This window comes from Sturnus vulgaris, chromosome 2 (genome assembly GCF_052056855.1).
Source record: "Sturnus vulgaris isolate bStuVul1 chromosome 2, bStuVul1.hap1, whole genome shotgun sequence".
Lineage (NCBI taxonomy): Eukaryota > Metazoa > Chordata > Aves > Passeriformes > Sturnidae > Sturnus > Sturnus vulgaris.
This window is the reverse complement of record NC_142244.1, coordinates 24,452,994-24,471,932: the sequence shown is the minus strand read 5'-3', so window position 1 is coordinate 24,471,932 and position 18,939 is coordinate 24,452,994. Positions and strand designations below refer to the sequence as shown.

Here is an 18,939-nt window from a genome sequence, read left to right as displayed (position 1 = left end):
AGTTCCGGGAGTGTTTGCATACACCTGTCTGGGTGCAGGGGACCACTTTGGGGCTCCCCATCAGAAACACAGGAGAGCTCAGAGCTGTCTCTCCTTCACCTCCTGTTAAGCATGGCTGTGGAGCAGCAAGTTTGCTGACAGAGGGAGCCAAGGGCCATGGGAAAGGCCCGGTGGGCTAAGGACAGTGAGTAAAAAACCAGCATGGGATGGATTCAGATTTCCTTTACCTCAGTTGGAGTTGTTCCCGATTGCTGGTTTGATTTTTGCCTTTGAGATCCCAGGCCTGGGCAGACATCAAACAGCATGTCCCAGGCTGTTGCAATAGTTGTCCTCTAAAACTTTTCATCACAGGAGATACTGGAGCTGTGCTTCAAGGCAGCCCAATGAGATACTTGCTCTAATGCAGATCCAGTTCAAGAGGAGGCAGCACACAGACAGCAGCTTTGAGAAAGCCAGCAGAGCTGTGCTGTCCAAGCATTGCCCATCAGAAAACACGGTAGGGACCAGCTCATTGTTGTTGTCTGAGAATAGGGCATACAACTCCTTATTTGCCATATGCCAGTGGAAGGCATTATCAGGGAGCCATCTGTGGGTCTGCACCCAGTAGTGCTGCCTCAGCCTCTCCCAGAAAGACAGCCTTGGAGTGATGACTACTGAGAAAAAAAATTTTAATAGGAAAACAAACAAACTGAAAAATCTGCTCAGAGCTCCTGCAGCACTGCAGTCTGTTCTGGAAGACTATCATGTCAGAGGAGAGCAGCATTTGACCAATGGAAGCTGATTTGTGTTACAGAAAGAACATGTAATGTCGTGTTGGATAATATCATCCTTTTCTCTGCGTCTGGGTAAATCTCTGAGCTTTTGATTTCCCTTGGTTTATCCTGCTGTGACAGTTCCCATGCAGAGGCTTGGGATAAGCTTCCTCACCTTTACGCTGCTTGAGGGATGATTTTTTTCGTTTATCAGAGCACACTCCAGAAAGACATTGGATACTGGGCTAAATATGCCCTCTCGAGATTTTACTTAGGGGGAAAAAAACAACATAAAAGCTTGAAAAAAGCTAAGATAGTAGGCAGTGCAGAGCTGTGCTCCTTGGCCTTATCTCCTGAGTGATGCTGGCTACAGTGCACTAGCAAGTTGCAGCATCTGTGAAAACAGCTGCCCTTGGCCTGCAACAGTAATACCACCATTAAAAACCTAGAAGAAATCAGAAACTGTGCTGTACTGCCCGTGCCAGCTGAGCTGACCATGCCCTGTGAGGAGCTGCAGGAGCAATGACAGCCAGTTCATGGTAAGGGAAGCAGTGGAAACTCATCGGGAAGGGCTGTCTGGGTGGAGAAGAAGCAGCACAGCCAGGCGTGGTGGAGAGTCACTCTGCATGAGACTCTGAGCAGAACAAACTGAGAGAATCACAGCTTTCTACCTGTAGGGAGTAGGTTTTGTCAAGCCACACTTGCAAATGTTGTTCTCTTTGCTTCTCACCAGGAAAGAGGTGTAGGCAGCCAAGGGAGCAGAGTGTGTCCGTCCCCGTGGGAAAGGGAACCAGGAGGACCATGCTGAGGGTGAGCCCTGGGAAAGAGCTGTCAATCAACAGTGTATACTCACTGACACACAGCAGGGGCCTTCAGTGATGGGGCTCTCTGTTGCTTTTCCACACTGCCCAAGAGCTGTCCCAGCTCAGGGCTGTTAGCCAGGAGATATGCTTGGGCTGTGCCAGACTTGGCATGCGGTAGGGCTGGGTTCTTGGGATAAGAAGTGGTGATGGCACCAACTCAAACCTCTGCCAGAAGCTAAGAGGGTGCAGGGGTGCCTTGTGCTGTCACCCTGACCACCACAGGGGCTGTTTCAACCATGCAGGCCTTGCCCCTGCTCTGTGTCTAAGCTGGACTCTCTGCCTGAGGCACTGGGAGATGGGAGCCACTGTACTGGCTTGACACTGGGATAAGGGGCTCCCTGGGCACTTCTCCCTCTCCGCTGCCTGCACAGGGAGACAAGGAGAAAAGACACCTTGCTCAGGCCAAGCATGTTATTTTCAAATGCCAATACCAAGTGAGACAGCTATCAGGCTCTCTGTGCTTTCCTAGATCACATGTTTGGGAAGCTATTGGAATTTCATCTTGAGCAAAGGACAGGGTCCTTTCCCTCTGTCTGCAGCATATAGCACTTGTACCTGCATCTTTTTCAGTGCTAAAGCAATACCTCAGCAAAAATACTCATTTTAGTCTTCCTTTCTCTGCCTGCCTGATCTTTCAGCTCTTCCTTTCCCTGGGCCAGAAGTGCAGCTGCAGGACAGAGCAGGTCCTTAATGTGTCAGTCAGGTAGGAATACCCACATGGAATTTTGGGGGCAGCTCTAAGGGTGGAGGCATATAAACCTCATCCTTCTCCTCTGATGCCCCTGGCAGAAGGAGAATTGTTGCATGACATCGGCATTTAAGAAATAATAATAATTAAAAGCTTTCTGATGAACATGTTTCATTTCCTATTCTAAAAAGCTGCTAAGGCAGCGCCTTTCTTGCATTAGCATATTTGCAAGGTTAATGTAGTTTACTTAATAAGATAAATAATGCTTGTCATGATATTTCAGGCCAATGGTAAAAGGAGGGAATAAAAAATACTTTGCTTAACATCTTCAGTTTTTCCCTGGTCAACCTCAAGTTAACTGCTGAGCTACCACTGAGCGTTAAGGTGTGTTCTTCACTTTTCTCCTTGGCAGGTGCTCACCAGCACTAGCAGAGGGTTAAAGGAGACTGTCATGGCACTGATGACATGGGCGAGCTTGAAGTGGACTCGGTGTCTACTGCGACAGACATCGCTTTGGGAATGTGCTTAGGAAAGCAGCAGAGCCATAAAAGTCTAAAGGAAAAAGGATATGGGATCAGGGACAATGTCTGTGACTGCAGGAGACCTGCAGGAGAGGGTCTGAGGCTACAAACAAGGATGGCAAGCAGATGGCAGCAGTAATAAACAGTGACTGATGCAGTGGGACCACAAGGCTGGAAGAGGTAGCAGTGGTCTTCTTATTTTTATGTCCTACTTCAACTCACAGTTTAATACCTGATTCAGTATGAACATCCAGAATCAGGGAAACATTTGAAAAATCCTCATGTAAGACACCATGTATGGGCTATAGGAGATAATCATAAACCTGCTTGCAAGTTGCCAGCCCTGGGCAAGTCTCAGGTAATGATTAGCAGAGAGCCCCTGTGTTCCTAATGGCTTCTCTTGCCTCCTCTTCTGCAGAATGATTGCTTTCTTAGGCTTTTTCATAATGTACAGTAAAAGCTGCTACATCCTTAGATAAATGAGGCCACAGTGGGCAAGGAAAAAAGAGGAAAGAACTTTCCAGGCAAACAATCCAGGGCACCTGGCTTGCAACTCCCACATGCCCTTCCTTTCTCTCCTTTCCTCCCCCCGACCAGTAAAACAGACCAAACAGCTCATTATTTTCTCATAATGATGAGGAGTGAGAGAAGGAGAGAAACAAGCAAAAAAGCCAAAAAAAACCTGCTGGTATTTTCTATATAGGAAATTAATAAATAGATATGCTACACAGATACATGTGACAGTGAAAGGCTGGGAGGATGGGTAGATATTTAGCTGGCTTAAAATGCTAGGCCAGTATGATGAAGGAAAGGATGGACAGCAGAGGAAGCTGAAAGATAAGGGAGTATGTGGGGGTGCAAGAAATAAAATGGGGGAAATTGAAAGCACAGTGCAGAAACAAAGACACTGGAAAAAATGAAGGGAGGGGAGAGATTTGAGTGAGGAATGAACAGGATGTGAAAGCAGATAGAGCAAAAAGACATGAATTTGGCAGAGGGTGGAAGGAATAATATGTTGGTGTAGGTATTCAAGGGGGATGGTAGCCAAGGGGTGGAGGACCAGCTATAGTGGGTAGATTGACTTTGATGTTAGCTATACTGCAGGTCAAACACAGTTCTCACACCACATCAGCTCCACATCTGTTTCTTCTTCCTCCTGCCTGTCAGCCCCCCACTGTGCCCTAGATATTTTCAGCTAGAGCACCTCTCAGGCTTGGCACTGTCAGCCCCAGGGTGGGGGGAGCCCAGAGCACCAGCTGAGGCATGTACCAGCCTTGTGCCCAGGGGCTCAGGGCAATCTTACAGATCTGTCAGGAGCCTGAGCATGTTACCACTGGAATCCCCCTCTCCTGCCTCATCTCCTGGGCACACTGGCAGCTGGAAGCCCATCCCACAAGGGGAAAGGGGCTTTGAGTGCAGCACCCAGTGTCAGAGAGACTCTGGGGCAAACCTGACAGACTGTCCAGGTGGAGGGATGTGTCCCACCCCACGGGACACTTGGAAACTGGAGGTGATGTTAACCTGCCTCACTGAGTAACATCAAAGGAAAAGGGCTTTTACAGCAGCTCTGCAAGTTTAGCCTCTCCAGTCGTCTTGTTCCTGTGGTTTTGGCCTATGAGGATGGTCTGTGTCAGGCCAGAGGGAGCCATTTCTTCAGCCTTATCTCTTCAAATGGTGTTGCTTAGCTGACCCCATTGTACTGTGGGAATTTCCCTTCACCCTGGGCTGCTGGACCCAGATGCCAGGCTGGAGGAACCCAGCATCGTGCAGCTCATGCCCCCAGACAGAAGCCCTGCATCTCATCAGTGCAGCTGGCTGAGATGCTCTCATCATCCTCCAGCACAGGGCAGACAGCCCTTAATACCAGAACCTGCTCCCTCTGCAGTGCTGCAGGACATTATTGTCTGAGAGCAGCGCCAAACCAGTCCCTTGCCTCCAACCCAGCTGCTGGTTTCTTTCTGTCTCTGGGGTGCTACAAACAGCACCACTTACAACTGCAAAAGCAGCTTTGCTTACCTGCCCAAGCACTGAGCAGCTCTGCGGGGGCTTGGAAAACATGTGCCCCAACAGCTCAGGAGAGATCAGTGCATCCCAGTGCCCGGGCAAGTGGAAGGGTGGGCTTAGCTGCCCTGAGAGATGGTGGTGGTAGTGTGTTGTCTTGGAAGCTGCTTGGCTGAGTGCTGCTTACAGCGGGGGAGAGCACCCCCCTCATCGCCCTGCTGATCGCAGCTGCATAGTAACTGTGGCTGCACTAAGGGATAAACACCTCAGTCACAGCTCCCTGTTCCTTCCCTCCCCTCCTGTCTGCTGACACCCATTGGTTTGCAATCATTTGCTCACTCTTTTTCAGTTTTCTCCACTTGCCTTCCCTCCACATTTGCCCCATCTTGTTTCTGTCCTCTGTGAATAATGCTTGGCAGTGTAGTGTGTTGCCATAGAGGTATGAAAGATGCTCTAGGCAGTTAGCCGCTCATCTAGGAGAGCATCCTTGAAAAGCAAATAAGGAGGGGGAAAAAAAGAAAATAAAGGTTTTCTCCATTCCCTGTCTCCTTAGTGCTTGCTAGGGCTCTTGGCAGAGCTGGAGGCAGGGTGCCCAGGGAACAGGGTGAACCCCAGGTGCTTTGATACAGCTTGAAGAACAAAGATGTAAATAGAAGGAGAAGGAGAACTGCCAAACCAGTACGAAGCTGAAGATTGAGATAACGAGGCTGATGCAATTGCAGGCTGAGCTGGATTGTGTGTGATGTACCAGCCATCCAAGCCATTCTGCCCAGTGCCATGGGCTTTGCTGTTCTTAGCAGCTCTGGATCTTGCCCTGTGTCAAATGCACATAAACCAGCATATCGTCACAAACCAAGGAAACTTAGAAGAAATGCAAAAGAAAATAAAAATGTTCTGAATGGAGAAGGAAGGAAAAGAGGTCATATTCCTCACCTTCCCATGTTGAGCCATGTCCTCAATCACAGGCAAAAGTACACAGGCATGTATATGTAAATACATGCACACAGAGCTTTTGCAGTACTCAGAAGAGATTCATGAGCATCAGAAAGCTCCACACCGAACCTCCCCACAGTCTGGCTCCTGTCCCTAATCCTACTTCTTGTCTGCCATTCCAGAGCATGTCAGCAAGGCTCCATCAGCTGCACTGCATCAATGGGGCTGTAGCAGAGGTTAAGGGTGACATCTGGGCAGGGTTTTGCCCATTCTGTGCATTGTGTATCAACAGAACATTCTTCAGTCTGTTTATGAAGGTGATCAGATAGCAAAACTTCAGGAGGGAAATCCCCGTCCCCAGAAAACATTTGCGCAGTAGGCGTGGGGATTTAAAATCGTGACTGATGGTGAAAATGTGAGGTGGTATTTTTTATATTGATTGCTCTTCACTTGGAAATGAAACTCAGCAGGGGAGAAAATGCTGTGTAGATTTCAAAAGTCTTCATATGTCCAAGGACTAAAGAGCATTTCTTCTCCTTCTCCTGTTCAATCCTGACACCAGAGATACTTCGGACTTGAGCAGTCTGTTTGAACTACCTGCTGTTCAAAAATCTTGAGGAGACAGCTGAAGCTCTGTGCTGCTGAAGCCTTTCTTTCAAAGCTTCTAGGAGCTAGATAAGAGGAGATCCAGGCTGCTTCCTGATCCTAGGAGAGCAGGCAAACTGCTGTCTACCTCTGCACCCTGTTGTGCATGCTGGGGTGGATTAAGGCTGCTGAAACAGGGGTCTGCTGGCATGTGGTTGTCCTGCAGTGCAGTGAGTCAGTGATAAACCGACATTGTGTGGAAGGTGGGAGTTCTGTCTCTCCTCAGGAGATCCTAAAGGATTTCTGCTTTATTGGAAATTCTAATAGCAGCCGGTCTGATTTTTATCCATTAATCCCTGTTTTACTATATGAGCACACACTCATGAAGCATCATATCCCCTGTATTTGAGCCCCATCTTCTTACTGTGCAGATGTAAATGACTGCCTGTTTCTCTCAGCCTCACAGTGGAACAAAAAGTGAATGAGGTTTTCTTTCACCTTGTGCATCAGCAGCGAGAAAACCTCTATTTCCAGTGGCATGATTGTTTCTGAGACAGATGGAGTCCTATCCAATGAAACTCCTGTGTTTCTGGCACTTGAAAAGAGCATTCTTTGCCTTGAAAAATTAGCGAATCAGTGGGAATTTCTTCTACTGTCTCATTTTTACAACCAGTGTTATACCTATAATCAGGATTTTTAAAGGCAAAGGAATGAAGTTCCTGAGGCAGAGGATGATGGGAATCTCTTCTCTAATACATTTTTGGACATGGAGATCAAAGAATAATCAGAAGAAACTCAGGATCTTGGAAAGCGATCTGATTTTAGTGTACATAAGAAGAGATGGCAAGGTTTCTTTTTGCACTTGGCACAGTGAAGTATTGGCAGTTGCCATGAACTCTCCAGCCTGGGGGTAAGTAATTAAAAAGGTCCTAAAAGGACCTATGAGGATGGTCTAGAGTGTTTGGTTTGCTCAGTCAGAAAAGAAGAAGACTCCAGGGAGACCTTAGAGCCCCTGCCAGTACCTAAAGGGAGCTAAGAAGATAGTTGTAGAGGGAATTTTTACAAGGGCATTTAGGACAAGGGGGAATGGCTTTAAACTGAAAGAAAGTACATTTAAATCAGATATAAGGAAGAAATTCTTTACTGTATGAGTGTTTGAGACACTGGAACAGGTTGCTAAGAGAAGTTGTGGATGGCCATCTCTGGAAATATTCAAGGCCAACCCAGATGGGGCTTAAAGCAATCTGGTCTAGTGGAAGGTATCACTGTCCATGGAAGAGGGTTGGAACTAGATGATCTTTAATCTCTCTTCCAACTCCAACCATTTTAGGGCTCTACAGAGTTAGTCATCCAGAGCCAGTGACTTTCTGTGCATCTAATAATGCTCTGAAAACCCATGACAAATGCCAGCATTATTTCCTATGCAGGTGGTTGCTACAAAGAAGCAGTCAGGAAGACAATCAGTACCCTTCCTTCTCTTCCACGTTTTAAGTTGCAGGGGGAAATGGCAGTATTTTGGTTGGAGATAAGTATAAACCAAACCCTAAGGTGTTGACAACGCAAAATGCTTGTATTTTGAACCAGCATCTAGATTTGTATCTTGGATATGGTCCCTGGCTTTACTTCTTTGAATAGTAAATCTTTTTCACAGTTTAAACTGTGAATATAATTTAGCATTAATGTACCATGGATGTCTTTCATATGGCTGAAAGGGACCAAAAGTTATGTATCGGGGTTGGAGCAGAAAGACATAGCATCGTGTTGGCAGGATCTTTACTGCCTGAACACTAAGTCCAGGAATCTAAAACATGTGAGACTTGGAGTATATTTAAGTCTGAAAAAATAAAGTATGGTCATACATCTAGCAGTAGCTACACCATGCTGGTGTATAGATCATGTGAAGTGTTTCAGATGTAGAATGAGTGCTGCCTTAGGGTGGCAGAGGAGGCAGAAGAACATCTGCAGTGAGGAATCAGTTCCTGTGGCTGTAAGATTTCTGCCCATTAGGGATCCAGCAATTAAGAGATCCTGGTTCTCTTTCAAGGTTCCTTCTTGGGAAGGTTGTTTTTCTTTTCTCATTAGCTGAAAAAAGAGGAAGACAAAAGTTTTCACTGTGTAAAATTGTTTACGGATAGAAAACTGAGCAGGAATTCTCAGCATGATATAGCCTTGTTAAGCAATGGTCTGTTTTTCCTCCTGTTGTCTTAATGGAGAAAGAAGGAAAGAATTAGCAATCCCCAGATCTGAACAGTAGAATTATGACTGTGATTCACTACAAGTAAAACCAGCTAATCATTTCTCTGCTATTTTTAATTTTGCGTTTGAATCATGGTGTATGTGAAACACAAGACAGAGTCTGAATTGCTAGGAATAACTTAATTTCCAAATGCACATGTAATAGAATTGCCAAGAATTGGAGAAAAAGTACAGACAGACAACCTGATTTTTACAGGACTGAGTCCTTCCATTGTTTTGCAGTTGATCTTACATGTTGGTGATGTGAGGGAGGGATGCCCAAGGTCAGACCAAGCCAGATCACTGAGTTCTGCTCACGTTTGATCTGTTATTTACTAACATAGTCTGTGTTTTGATCTGTTTTTGATCAAGGCTAACTGTGTCTCTTCTTTCTATTTTTTTTTTGGGGGGGGGGTGTCACTATTATTATTGCTACTATTGCTATTATTATTACTAGTTTGCAATGGTTTTTTTAGTCATCTGTGTTCGGCTCTCTTGAGAGCAATGGAAAGAAATCAAACTGCTTTTGTGAGTTGTAGCAGAAGAGTGCAAATAGATTAATTAAAAACGCTGTTTCTTTTTTTAATTTAAACAGAGAAGAGGTTTGTGGGTAATGTGCATAATGTATGCTCAGTGGTAACAAGCCACTATGGGGAGAGGGGAGGAAAATGAGGGAGAAAGAAAAAAAAAAGGAAGTGGAGCCAGTGTTGTTCTGCCTTTAAACACAAGATTGATTTTCCATTTTCTCTCTGTGTCACTTTCATTACTAGCAAATTAATCCTTCTCTCTGAGGCTTGAAACTTACTTCTAGGGTTTCTCATAAGAAAATAGCTTTTGGTGTGCTACCTATTCTTAAAAATGGAGCTCAGAGCTTGGCTACAAGAGCAAGTAGCACTCATTTAACCAGAGGTGTAATTTTAAAATTGACCCTGTTATAGGGGTGCATATGACTGGCTTATTACGATTTTACTTTACTTTGAATCTACCTGTTCTGGAAGAAACACAACACACTGGATATGACAGGAGAATGCTGACTAGAGGACAGGTAACATCACTTTAACTAAATCAATAAAAAGTTATCCCTTCACAGCTATTTCACCATGTTCAGATAAAGAAGGCAATTACAGAGACTTCTGGCCTGAAGGATCAAGTCCTCAGCAAACCCTCTTGGGAGGAGGTTGTAAGACATTTCTAACACTGATACCATTCTGCAGTGCAGCCTGACTTTGAACCGTGAGGGTCTGCAGGCTGATATACCTCTGGAGACTCAGGGAGCTTCCTGGCCTAATAAAGGGGCAGACTAATTGAGCACTCATTTTAGGACAATAATTCCAGACAATTACATAATTAAATAATTGGACTGCCAGGATGTGCAACTCTACTGCAAGTTGAGCAAACCATTTGGACACTGCTGGGTTTCTAGAAAAAACATAATGCTGCTTTGTGGGGCTGCTCTTTCTTCAGTCCTCAGGTCATGGTACCATGTGAAGAAATTTGGACTTGCTTTGTTTCTGTTTAAATTATCTGCTATACCTTGAGCTTACATCATCTGTGCTTCATTACAGCAGGGTTTCTTTCACATTTGGTGGTTTTTTGCAAATCATACAATTTTCAGATCCAGGAGATTACATGTATGTTCCTTTACAGTCCTTGGTCAGTCAAATCACTGGCTGTTTACCAAAACCTGCTGCTGCTGCTTGGTCTCTTTGGATGCCTCTGATGGAGTACGAGGGCTGTTCTGACTCAGTTCTGGCTCAGAAAACTGGAGGGTGACCTAAAGCCACTTCTTCACCTCAGTTAACACTGACAGTTTCATTTCTGTTTAAGGTGAGTAGGTGTGCCACAGCCTTTGAGAGCCACTTGCCAGGTGTGGCCCAGGTCTGTCCAAATCCATGGTGCCATAACTGGGCAGTAGCATGAGATCTCGATGTGTCTGTGTTCGTGCAGCAGCAATTTTTCATCATCAGTTGCTGCCACAGAATGGAAGTGTAAGAGCACAGTCTTTGGGGCTGACCTGAGAGCAGGGCCCTGCAGTCCTGTCAACAGCAGTGACTGGTAATTAGCAAAGAAAGGGTGGGAAGAAGGGTTCCATCTTTCCTGCTGAATATCAAACAACATACAAAAATAGCCAGTTGAAGCCACAGTGAAGACTTTCACCAATCAGTGAAAATCCAGCATGTTTTATCTGACCAAATGTCAGGTGTCTGTTTGGATTGACAAAAAAAAGAGATGCCAGGTGCAAGAAGGAGAGTAACTAGTTTTATATCAAAAGAAGTCTTATTTTTTCTTTTTCTTCTGAAAACTCTAGTGGCAGCATTTCAAGTTGCTTAGACCATGTTTCAGTGAAAATTACTTCCCACTTTCCTTGTGTTGTGGAGTGGCCAACTCTAATGGAGGATCTGGTATGTGATTAGGTTTCTTAAGTGGCAGGCAGGAGAGTACATCTACTTACAGAATTGTTGTTGTAGTGAGGAGCTTTTGGGAGTTCTCTGCAGGAACTCTGGTTTGTTGGAATGCTTCCATTAGATTGTTCAAAATCTGAAAAACTGCAGTCTTTACTGCTGCCTTTTGGATTTACTAGAGCTTTGAGCAAGCCATTGGGCTCTCTTTGAGCATGTGCTTGTTTAAATATACCCATGCAGAACAAAGGGAGAGACATGACCAGGACATATTTATTTCCATTTTGACTGACTAAAAGTGAAGGGTGCCTCTGATCATCTGCAGGACTAGTTATTGCTCAGTGGACAAGAGCTTGTCAGAAACGTTGGGCTGGTTATCTGTTGTGTGAACTGTGTGCTTTAAAATTGCTCTTTTTATTCCTGTGTTAGCAGAGGACAATCTTATTTTTCATGCTTCAAACAAGTGCAGTTGAATGTGAATATATCTTCACACTGATTCCTAGGATCCAGCTCTGTTCCCTTCAGAATAATTGGCAAAAAGAATCCCAAAAATTATTTTCTATGAAGAAAGAATCTCAGTTTGGATCTGTGGCATGGTTTTAGATACACCACTCTAACAAAGGGGCTCCTGAAATAATGGAAAATGTCACAGGCCTTGATGGATGCAAGAATGTCCCAGAAGCCAGCGTAAGAGATTACAATGTCCATGTAGTGGTACATATGCAGTGGACATGTGCATGGGTGTAGGAGTGACCTGTCTTTGACCTGGTTTGGGAGAGCACAGACTGCTGCAGGGCAGGAGGGAGGACACTGACAGAGCTGGAGAGCTCTGGGATTTGCCCACAGTAGTCAAGTTTGTACTTTATATGGTATAAAGCTTGATTTTCCAGCTACCAAATGTACCAACTTTGTATGCTAGCCAGAAATAATAAAAATGCAAATATCACAGAGGTTGGAGGGAAGAGGGAAAGGAATGTTATGCTGGTTTGTTTATCAAGAAACAGAACTTTCCTGGGACACAATACAAAACTACAAGCCTATTATCCTACTGCTTTTCCAGCTCCAGCACCAGCTCTTTTCTTTTCCAGGTGAGGCATTATTGTGTTAATACTTGCAGGAGGAGGGAAGAAATGAGTCCAAATGCCCCTGTTTGAAATGTCCTATCAGTGTATAAAATATGTCAGTGGATTTGAGAATTACGCTGACTTCACAACAATAAATTTCAGATAAATAATTTATCTCCTGCAAACACATTTCTGTGCTCTTACACATCCATTTGTTTCTGGAAAGCAGCGAAGGTGTTGGGGAGGCAGAAGCGATTGGTGTTCACTAGGGAACTTTCCATGGAGCTACTTGTAGCTTGGGTGTTGTTGGCTGCTGGAGGTAGGGTTTTGTTCTCACAGCCACCAGCCCTCACATCATAAATAAAGCCATTTTGGAAACAGGAGGCACCTTGAGCTAAAACTGGCATTTCTCACAGTATTGGCAGATCAAGCCAGCAACTGTTGGTTTTAAATGTTTAATGAGCAATATGTTGCTGATTCTGATCTTAATGTTGTGTTTGTCTAACCTTTCTCAATGTGCTCCCTTCTGCTGTATTGCTGGCACGTTTCCAGGAGAGGAGGAAAGGGAAAAAACATAAACCCCACCACAAAGGGTGAAGCAGGGCAGAGAGAAGAGGAAAATCGAATGACTTAAGGTAAAGGGGCATAAAAGGCAGGGATAGAACTTTACTAACAGGAAGAAACAGCAGCAAAATGTTGATGCCATGTCAGAGTATTAAACTGGGTATTGCACAGAAAAATAGCTTTTCCCTGCAGAGGTATTCATACTGAGAGAACTGGAAAAGAAAGGCTGGTTGCTAAAATGAGATGGACAGGAAGAGCTGTGTGGAGATGAGCCCCTAACCAGAGAGTCTTCTGAAACAGTTCAGTGAGTTGTTTAAAAGCAGGTGAATTGAAAGAGAAGCAGTATTGCACAAATCAGTAAGATGCTCAGTCACTTCCCTGCCAGGCTCATAGAATGCTCACTGTAAAGACTGTCTCCAGTATGCTGTATTTTTTCCAATTTGCTTTTGTTTGACTTCCGAACCCTTAGTGGTTCCAGGTTGGGCTACAGAGAGGCTTAGAAACATGAGTGGGTATCTCCAGGTAGAAAGGAGGCTTCACTGGCCAGCAGAGGCAGGAGCATGCAATGGAAACAGGGAAAGGCTGCTTTTATAGTATTAGATAACAGCTGTTTTTGCTGTTGCTCCCATCCTGGACCAGACCCAACTTTTACTGATGTGGGAACTGACCACTGTTTGCTGTAGAAGGCTGAGCTCTCACTTAATACATACCATGACTCATGCACTAGTGAAACTGCAAGACTCCCAATACTGGAAACTGAAGATTTTGTTTTCTGAACTGAGAGGCTTTGGGCAGCAGGGTCAAATACTTCCTACCTGAGTGCCTTGGACACTCTTTAGCAGGTGTTATCCAGAGAGCTATTGTGTAAAAACATGGAAGATTTTTGTAACATGTTGATTGGACTCTTGAATGAGACCAGGCATTTTTCTCATCTTTTCATCATTACCTGTTTGGCTGATGTTTAGGTCAATGAGTGCATGCCAAATACTCACTGACCTATTAGAAAGACATTTCTTGTTTTACATGATGCCTTATTTATTGCTTCAATTGTATGTACGGCACAGTATATATTGTCCAAAAGGGAGATATAGTTACCAGGTCAAACTTGGTAAGGGAGAATCTTTCTTCTTTAATGAGGAGAATACCAATTTTGCAGTGCTTGTTATGCTTTCATTCCAGGCTGCTGCATACAAATTCTATATATGTCAATAAAAAGTTGACCACACGCAAATAGATATATGGAAAAGTGTGTGTTGAGACACTCTGAGATAGAAGTGTAAAGAAACAGGACACAGAGGACTTGTCTAAGAGTATGTTTGCCAGAAGAAAGGGCAGTGGTCTACCCAAGCCACTGTCTATCCTCCAGCAGTGAGAGAATTTTAAGGGCCCTTTATTTATATAAATGATTGATTCATTTTTTTTCCTTCATGGGTAATCTATCACCCTCCCTAAGTTACTTACTTAATTGTTAACAAGTGAGAGTGAAGCATGGATATATGCTCCATTGGGAGCTGGTATACATGGGATTGCTGGATTGACCCTCTCTCTGTCTCTCTCTGTGTTTGTGTCCCTCTTTTATACCACTATGGTATCTTCTGTTGTTTTCTTGCTTTCTTGTTTATGTGCTAAGCATCAAAGCTACTACATGCAAAAAAAATTTTAATTAGCCTTGAGCATCCCACTAGAGTCCTCAACTACAAACAGGCACAGGGCTTTGCCAGTTCAAATCAAACACATCTTCAGTGGGTCATCTTCAAGGAAAACTCCAGCAGCTCAGCTTCTGTAAGTGAAGTTCTTTGCTGCCAACCCCTCCAAGTGATTTATCTTTAGCTGTAGCATATTTATTCAGCTGTAGCATATCTTTTTACCTTCTCTGCTCCCCAGCCCCTGGTTCAATTCTTTACAGCTTTGAAGTAAAAGGATGGAGTCTTTTCCAGCCATTTGGTGCAGTATGGCATCATCCCCCTTAAAGCAATTGCTGTGTGACAGCTATAAAAGCAAAACAAAGTGCCATATGAGAAGTCTTCTCCTACATGTTTCACCAATAAACTATTCCTGCATGAATGTTCTTTGTCACTGCAGAAGCTCAGCTGAGTTAGAGTCATGTTTCAGTCTTGTGGACATATATACAGGTGGAAGAAAAAAGGGTTCAAAGATAAAAAGAAGAAGAATAGGGGAAAGGGATGAGGGAGACACAGTAAGAAAAAAAACTGAAAAGACAAAAGAGGTATGTGAATTGAAGAGGGGAATAAAAGGGTGAGAAACTTGAAGCGAGGCTGTGATGGGTAAGAAAGTAAGAGAGATGATTAGACCTCTGGGATGGCAAGGTCTGAGGCTGAGCTCTTCTTGGCAGAGCAGAGCCCTGCAGAATGCAATATAATCTATCAGGGTCCTTCAGTTTAGAGGCATATAAATGGAGTGGGGTTTATTGCAAATTCTGGTTAATAACTTTCTCGAAGGGGAAAGCTTCTGTATTCTCTTTGAAATACAATTTCTTGTCTCATAAATTGAAACAGCTGTGACTGTTCCCTCTGCACACAATTTTTTTCATCTTCTGCCTTTTTTCTGGGTGTATGTGTATGATTTTGCTTAATGATTTTTCTCTGCAGAAGGAACTCAGAGTGTGATGCTGTATACAGGTTTGTGATCAGTGTCTTTGTGCAAGCACAAGAAAAATGCCTTGGGCATTTTCTGATATTAGAGAGAAACAAGTGTTAAGCTATTAGTCGGAATCTAACTTGGACTGCATTTCTCCTGAGAAAACTCGGTGAGAATTTCTGCAGCCTCATTCCCTAGAAAGACTAAGCAGAGATTTAATCTATCATCTAGACCAGGCTCTGGTCTTGGACCTGTAAAAGCTGCTTATACCTCCACAGCTACCATGCAGAAAGCAGAGCAAAGAATACAGACGAGGATCTTGACAGCCTGTATTCCTGCCTCATCTCTTAAGGCATTGCTTCCTGCACAGGGATGGTGATGGGCACCACAGTGCGGCTGGGGAGAAGTTTCCCTGCCTGGAAAGGGGAGCAAGACCATTTTCCTCCTTGTGATTCTAAACAGTGGTAGATCTTCTCTGCTAGCATCAAAGCATCTCTGTCTCTCTGAGGACTCCTAAATGTCTCTTTTTATTTTTTTTTTTAATTGAAAGGGCCTAGATTGCCTGTAGGCTTGTGCAACCACTTTCGACGACGACTGCGTGTACAGAAATACAGGCAGGGAATCAAACCTTCCTGCCTTCAATTCACTATCTGCTCCCAAGCTAAAGTCACATCCCTAAATCATTAAACAAGTGATATATGTGTTAACATAATATGCTGACAGGACCAGTGTACATAAATGTCCCAAGGAGGTTCAAAATCAGAGAGGTATATGTCATCTTCAGCCAATTTTTCTTTGAATAGAGCTCAGGAAGGCTTTGGGATTCAGTAAAGAAATACCTGAGTAGGTATATCAGTATCTCAGTTTTGCATTTCTCCATCTCTCTCTCATGACTCCCTACAAGTGCCTCCAGCTGGAAGAGGTAAGGGGTGTTGAAAAAGACAGAATTCATCAAATCTGAGTGCAAAACTCTTTTCCCTCATAGCCGACCTCAGCGTTCTCATTGTATATAGCAGATGAGAGCCTTTTTGGGCAAGCTGAGGGTTCAGGAGATCAAGAGCAGCAAAGACATTTCTCCTGTTGGGTGAGGAGAGCCAGACCTGTAGTCTCCAGCAGGTTCGGTTTCACCTCATCTCTCGCAGCAGCTTCCTGCTGCATTCCAACCCATGGACTCCCTGCCATGCCTGCATGCAGAGGCCCAGCTCCACTGTGTGACATCAGCTCAGCTGGTAGACATGTGTCCTTTGCCCATCAGAACAGATTTGTAAATGAGGGCACCAAAACCTTCAATCACCTTGTTGACAAGTGACTAGAGAAGTTCTCTGTTTCTTTCCTCCCTGAGCCTCTTGGCAACCACACTGGCCTCCGGGCAAAACACGGTGTGTTCACAGCAAGAGCCTAGGGGATGAAGAACAAAAGAAATTCATAGGGGACTCTTCCAGGGCTACACGGAAAGAGCTGGAGATTATCCTTAGGTCTCCTGCAGTGCTGGAATGAGGGGGAATGACTATGGTTTCTTCTTTGTCTTTATGCTCCATGAATTGCAGACTTCTCAGAGGAACTCTCTGTATTTGAGAAAGTGGCAATAAGAGCACTTATTTGTCTAGAAATGGGATGGCTGTTCATGTGGTGTATTTTATCTGCTTTTAATGAGATGAAGCAGAGTGAAAGTAAGGACGGGGAGCCAGCACCAAACATTCCCACTCCATCCCAAGCCCTCAGTACCAAAGGTCATGGGAACTTACCTTTTTTCTGTTTGTATGCCCCTGCATGTATACATAGCATGTAAGTGTCCAAGGCCATCAGTGATACTGCCAACAGGCATGGATTGCCTGTGAGCAGTGAAATTGTTTACCATACATCAATATAACAGTAATATATCTGGAAGACTCTGGCCTCAGTTACCCCTTGTATGTTGTATTCCCAGCCAACACTAACTGCATTCCCTGCTGCTTTCCCACGGCAATTCACCTTGCTCAGAGGTCTGCTTGTCTGCCCTAACCCTCTGCGTCCCCTCGCTTCTTTTTAATCAAACTTTCATCCCTATCTCATGCTCTGTGTCTCTTTCTTTGTTTATTTCCTTTTTAGTCCTTCTCCTGAAGACTTGAGTCTCACAAATTATCTTCTCTATGCTACTTTTTAAATTATTTGTTGTTTTTACAGTTTTTCTCCTGTTTTCCATTCTTTCTTCTCTCTTCTCCCCTCTCCTTCCTTGCATCCCCCTGTATATGCATGCTCATACTGCCTGAAAATTATCTCAAGACCTTCTATTCCTGAAGTAGGGAGAAAATACAGTCTGCAGGTGAATTTGCCATTTTAATATAGTTAACATTTCCCCCCTCCTTCGACTGTTCTGCAACTGCAGACTGCTGAGATTAGTGGCATAAAATCCCACCAGGATATTGACATAACCTACAAGCCAGGAAGTTGTTTTAATCAAACCCAGCATCCCTTTTGGAATGCTGGACTTAGAAATGGAAGGACAGCAGTTTTGAAAGCATTTGAGAAATAAGTGTTTATAGAGAGGATGTTTGAAAACCTGGTTTTTAATATTATTTCAATAGCTTATGGTCAAAGTAGGAGGATTTTTTCCCTACTGAGTCCTAGCCTATACAGAGTACTCAGAGTATTGGTGCTGAAGAGGTGATAGAAAAGAATTTGATTGAAATGCTGGTTATTAAGAAATGCTATTATCCAGTAAAAGTGTCAGAAGGCCTCAATCCAAGAGGCATACACGATTACTGTGGATGAATTCTTAGTCCTTGGAGGCCAGGTGGGAGGTCACAATTGTTGTGGTTTTCCTCCCCCTCAGTAAAACTTAGAGCAGCCTTGGAGGAGCCACCCATTAAAAAAAAACAAAAACAAAACCAAAAAAGTCAGTTGTGTTCTTTGGAAAGCAGAGAACTAAAGAAAGAATAGAAGATACCCCAAACTATTTGTCAACTCTAACTCCACGTCTCTTTTGTTTCCCTTTGAAACCTACATAAGCACTTTGTATGTTATGGTGATGAGAGACAAGGGGAGATTTCTGTCCCCAGCTGGTGATCAGTTTATTCACTGAAGTATGAGGATTGATAGCACTTGTCACTAACAGCCCAGCTAATATATCTGCAGATGCTACATTTAATCATATAAACTGTGAGGCACAATTGCAGAACAAGGGCCTCTGGCCTACACCACTGGAAAAGGAAGTGGAGCAGATTCTTAAAGGGCTGGTGGTGAATTGCAATGGTCCTGCACCCCTGTGACAGGAAAAAAGAGGATGTGTCCTGCTTTTGCATGACACACTCTCCAGGATCTGTGTCTATGCACATGTGTAATCTACTGAGTGCACATGAGGAAACCAAATGAAAGGACCTTGTGCCTGATAGCAAGATATGTGGGGGAGAAAGCAGGGAGCTCCATTGTAAAGAAATGAAGACCGTGGTTGGGGTAGGAAGATGTGCCCTGTCACATTTGGCTGTCTTTTATAACACCATATTCCTGACACCTTTGTCTTGATATATGCAGCCAAAGGGAGTCAGAACATTTGAGAAGATGTGGTGCTGTCCAGCAGCACAGCCGCATAAAGCAGGGAGCATCTTCCATGCAATTAAGACCAGAACCCTGCAGCAAGAGTTCTGTATTGCAGTGAGCACAAGTTAGGGAGAAAAAAGGGAAGGTTTGGGCTTCTTACAGCCCCCATCGTCAAATGGCAGACTCACTCCCCTTCTACTTTCCAGAAGAGTTTGAAACT

The 18,939-nt window shown here is 44.1% G+C and overlaps 1 protein-coding gene and 1 long non-coding RNA gene across 9 annotated transcripts in view; both read left to right on the top strand.

Moving 5' to 3' along the window:
• Nucleotides 1-18,939, top strand: part of LSAMP (limbic system associated membrane protein) — a 999,229-nt gene that overhangs the window by 933,593 nt on the left and 46,697 nt on the right. The window lies entirely within an intron of this gene.
• Nucleotides 6,739-12,832, top strand: LOC148224685 (uncharacterized). Its single transcript, XR_015801200.1, has 3 exons — nucleotides 6,739-7,253; nucleotides 10,226-10,405; nucleotides 12,594-12,832. It is a non-coding gene; the product is annotated as an uncharacterized LOC148224685 (long non-coding RNA).